Genomic DNA, 5,255 nt, shown 5'->3' with positions numbered 1-5,255 from the left:
ACACACCGATAGTCGAACATTGTAGGTAGGTATCCATGCCACAGAGAAAAACTGCACCTCTGCCCTCTCAAATTCCAGTAGGCCAGCCGCCCGTATCTTTGACGTGGGCAAACACAAATTCGATGGCACTCTTTATCGATCTCGCAGCCACACTCTTCATCCCTGTTTTGAATTCTATCGATATCTCACGTCCATGACTCCGTTTCACACACATTGCATATGTTCCGTTTTTCTGTTTGAGATATCATCAACATATTGCCTCTGTTTCGCACAAACCATCTCTCTCACACCCACCCACGTACGTAACTGCACCTAAAGAAGAAGTGCATGCAGGACGCATTACTAATGTCTCGTTCCCGGCCACACCCGCGTAGGTACACGGTGGAGTTCGTTTCTGTACGAAAAGGTAGCCCACGTGATAATTTGACGCGTGTAGCGGTTGTTTACTCGAAGGAGGGTCGGGTACCATGCCTAGACAGAACAAAGTTTGACTTGACGCATTAGCATTAAATAAAGTTATATATTCCTCAATGGCACAAACATAATATAAAACGATTGTCGTGGGGGAAATGGTAAAATGGGTTTGTCTCTCGTCACACCATCTCACACAAGGCGGCCGTGGCCTCTCTCTCTCAGCGTTGGTCAGTGACCCGACCACATCCCGTCCGCCGGCTAAAAGGGAGGATGTGCATCGTCTCTCCGTTCGACGGCGTTGAGGCAGCACGTCCTGATCTGCGGTACCCGCTATTCTCTCTAACCAAGCTCCGGCGCGGTAGGGCCTTCGCCACTTGCTCGCTGCCGCAGTATGGGCAGATCCCGGCCGCCGGCGCCCTCCTAGTAACATCCCGACGACCCTCAGGTACAGATTCCTCCAGCCTTGCTCCACTGCCCATCTTACCACGTTGTTGCATGTGGATCTTCTTTAGTTGTTTGCTTAAATCGTATCTCGGCCGGCGTACTTTCCATCTTGCAATCTCGTCCTCAGACCATCTATCTATCTATCTATCTATTATATTCTTAAAATGATAGAAAACGAACGGTTATGATTTGACACATTAAAAAATAAGATGTATCAACGGTGAAGATTAGGCAAGTACTAACATAAAAAAACTGGAACCCACTTCGTATGTCCAACCTCGCAAGAAAAAATAGGGAAACAAAAAAGGAACACGTGAGATTATTTGGAACACATCATATCTGCAGAATCCTAACAGAATACGCTCTCAAAAAAGGGAAACTTAAAATACCACGCCATCCCCTACAGGTAACGGGCCCTAGCAAACCACCTAGGAGATCTCATCTCATAAATATAAAGAAAAAAAAAAGAAAAGCATGCTAGCTAGCAGATCGTACATAGCATCTTAACGGAATCTCGATCTTATACGGCGGGGCTTTTCAAGTCGGCCAGCCCGTAACGGCGCATGCATGCGTGTAGCTCCAGCCTTGTGGTCGGCTCTCGCAAGAAATACACAGGCACACACGCATATATGGGAGCCTTTCTGCTCGTCGTCGCTGATGAGGATCTACCGTCACGGAGCAGGTCGCTGCCGTTGTGCTTGATGGAGATGAGGATTAGAAGGGAGGATATCATTCATGATCAACTATGCATGCTAAGAAGAAGGATTCTTGGAAAAAGATCGTTCTTCTAACCGATAGCTGATGGCGATTAATCCTCCCCGATATCTCCAGTTACACTAACACCGATGCATACTGCTAATCCAATAATTCCAGTGTGATCCATGGTGACTGAAGACTAAAATCTTTCCTTTGCAGTCAATCTAGCAAAAGAAAAAAAACAGTGGAAAGAGCTGGAATTTAGTTTATTTTGGTACAGCCCAATAACTATTTCAGAAATTCCTAAATAAATCCTAGAGGCCCACTTAGCCCATTTCTGCAAGGCAAGGGATACTACTAAAGTTTAGTCCCGCATTGCTAGTTGAGAGGGAGTTGGACCTCCTTATAAGGGAAGTTCTTTCCCCACTTGTATGAACATGAGAATAAGAGGGACATCCACGCACGCTCCTCCTCCGCCACCCGCCTCGTCACGACGCGCCACAGGTTGCGGGAATGAGCCTAGCCGATGTCTAACTTTTTGCCACGCACTACGGATATACGAAAGGTCACTCGGAAGCTGAAACATTTTTCCTGTAGTGGACACTGAATCCGAACGGCGCGCTTCTTCAGCTGCTGCCTGTTCGTTTCATCTCCCGCGTTCCCTTCATCTCCCGGCACAGCCTCTCGCCTCCTTCTCTTGCGCCTATAAAAGGGAGGTCGCTCCTCCCAGAGAGACACACCAGAACTTCTCCTTCCTCTCGCCACTGGTTCCAATCTCTGCGCTGCTGCTGTCTTCCTCATCCCGGCTTGCGGCGTGCACCACGAGTCGGGACAGTAGGCCTCCGAAACCGCACCTTTTGAGTCCTGTACGGGAGAAGGGTGATAAGGATTTTGGGGAGCGCTCTGCGCGACTACTGACTTCTTCATCACGGACATCCCGGACTCCGACGACTACTTCCCCAACGACGACTACTTCCCCGATGTCGACAACCTCCTCGACGACATGGAGGACACCGATCCCAAGTCCAGTGCCTCTGCTCCAGCTGTTGTCCAGTACATGTTCCTGTTTTTCCTGTTAGTGGTCCTGCCACAGTTCTTTCTTCTAGTGTTTACCCTACACATGTTAGGATCTACCTCATATATGCATCTTGATCTACTGTCTGCTCGAGAGATGATCCTTTCTAGCTCATATATGCAGATGTTGTTTACCTTCACTTTGTCAAATTTCATGACTTGTTTTATCACTGCTATACTAGTCATGTTTTATCTAGTATTTCTGTTAATAAAATCATTGGGTAAATTGCTCATATTTCCAACAATCCAAAAACCTTATTACAGGCAATTTACCCCGAGTGGTTTTGTTGCTTCCATGAGACCTCCTATGTTTGAGGGTATCCACTATAAGAGGTGGCGCGCGAGAGCAATCTTATGGTTTTAGACCATAAGCAGCTATGACACCACTCTTGGCAAACCTGAAGGAGAGCAAGATGCCCAACAGGCACAAGCTTTGCAGAAAATGGATACCTTGTTTAAGGCTGCTCTCTTGAGTGTTCTTGGTGAGAACATAGTTGATGCTTATGCGTCAACTGACAATGGAAAAGATATGTGGGACGCACTCGAGGCCAAGTTGGGGGTCTCGGATGCCGGCACTGAGCTTTACATCATGAGAAATTCTATGATTACAGGATAACTGAAGAGCACTCCGTGGTTGATCAGGCTCATGCGATACAGTCATTTTCTAGAGAACTTGAGCACTTTAATTGCATGCTACCGGACAAGTTTGTTGCCGGGGGTATCATCACTAAGCTTCCTCCTTCATGGAGGAACTTTGTGACCTTACTGAAGCATAAGAGACAGGAGTTTTCCGTTCCGGATCTCATTGGTACTCTTGATGTGGAAGAAAAGGCGAGAGCAAAGGACACACGTGCTTGAGGTATTGAGGTAGGATCTAGTGCCAATCTGGTACAGAAGAAAACCTTCCAGTCCCACAAGTTCAAGAAAAAGGGCAAGCTTGATGGTAAAGCAAAATTTTATGGGAAGAACAAGGTTGTTCAACACACGAACTTCAAGAAGAAGAGTGACAAGAAGAAACGTGCTTGTCATGTGTGTGGAGATCCTGATCATTGGGATCCTAGTTGTTCTAATCGACATGACAAGCGTCATCCTGGGAAAGGCGGCAAGACCGCTAATATTGTCATCGAAGACATTGACATGAAGGATGCTGGGTATGGTATATTTCCCACTATTCTTTCAGCATGTCATTCTCCTGATTGGTTCATTGACACAGGTGCTAATGTGCATGTATGCGGTGATATTTCCATGTTTTCGTCTTATCAGACTGCAGGGACTTCATCCATGCTAATGGGCAACGTTTCAAGTGCTTCTGTTCGTGGTGTTGGCACGGTGTTATCAGAACGTGCATTATGTCCCCTCCGTCAATAAAAATCTTGTTAGCGGATCTCTTCTGTGTAGAGATGGCTATAAGCTTGTCTTTGAGTCAAATAAATTTGTAATATCCAAGTATGGAACCTTTGCTGGTAAAGGCTATGAGTCAGGAGGCCTGTTTCGTTTATCCTTATCAGACCTTTGCAATAAAGTTCTTAATCATATTTGCAACAATAGTGAATCAAATGTGTGGCATTCACGTCTTTGTGATGTTAAATTTGGTTGCATGTCGCGACTAGCGAAGTTGAACTTAATCCCTAGTTTCACCACTGTCAAGGGATCTAAGTGTCAAGTGTGTGTGCAAGCTAAGCAACCTCGTAAGTCTCATGTGAATATGGAGACAAGAAATCTTACACCACTAGAGCTTATACATTCAGATCTATGTGAAATGAATGGTGTTTTGACAAAAGGTGGGAAGAAATATTTAATGACGTTAATTGACGACTCCACTAGATACTGCCATGTGTATCTTCTGAAATCTAAGGATGAGGCTTTGAACTTTTTCAAGATCTATAAAGCTGAAGTGGAAAACCAACTTGATCGAAAAATCAAGAGGCTTAGGTCCGACCGTGGTGGAGAGTATTTTTCCAATGAATTTGATGCTTTTTGTGTAGAACATGGTATAATCCATGAGAGGACGCCTCCCTACTCACCACAGTCAAATGGGGAGGCCGAAAGAAAGAACCGTACTCTAATTGATTTGGTTAACGCCATGTTAGACACATCGGGTCTCTCCAAGGCATGGTGGGGGAAGGCGATATTTACAGCTTGTCATGTCCTAAATCGAGTCCCCACAAAGAACAAAGAGATAACTCCATTCGATGAATGGGAGAAGAAAAGGTTAAAACTCTCTTATCTGCGAACATGGGGTTGTTTGGCGGAAGTCAATGTACCAATTTCAATGAAGCGGAAGCTTGGACCAAAGACTGTGGATTGTGTTTTCCTGGGATATGCTTTTCATAGCATTGGCTATAGATTATTGGTTGTAAAATCTGAGGTACCGGACATGCATGTCGGTACGATCATGGAGTCGAATGATGTGACGTTCTTTGTAGATATCTTTCCCATGAAGGATATGGCTACCTCATCTAATCAGGAGATGCCTAATTCATCGAATCAGGAACCAGTAACAATTACCGAACCTGCCATTTCGATGGAACACTTTGAAAGTCCTGTGGAGGAGAACAATGAAGTTCCTACTAGAAGCCAGAGATACAGGACAGAAAAGTCCTTTGGTGATGATTTTCTTGTGTATC

The sequence above is a fragment of the Triticum aestivum genome, chromosome 7B (assembly GCF_018294505.1).
Source record: "Triticum aestivum cultivar Chinese Spring chromosome 7B, IWGSC CS RefSeq v2.1, whole genome shotgun sequence".
In the NCBI taxonomy this organism is placed as follows: domain Eukaryota; kingdom Viridiplantae; phylum Streptophyta; class Magnoliopsida; order Poales; family Poaceae; genus Triticum; species Triticum aestivum.
The sequence above is the reverse complement of the archived record's forward strand: the minus strand, read 5'-3'. Positions refer to the sequence as shown.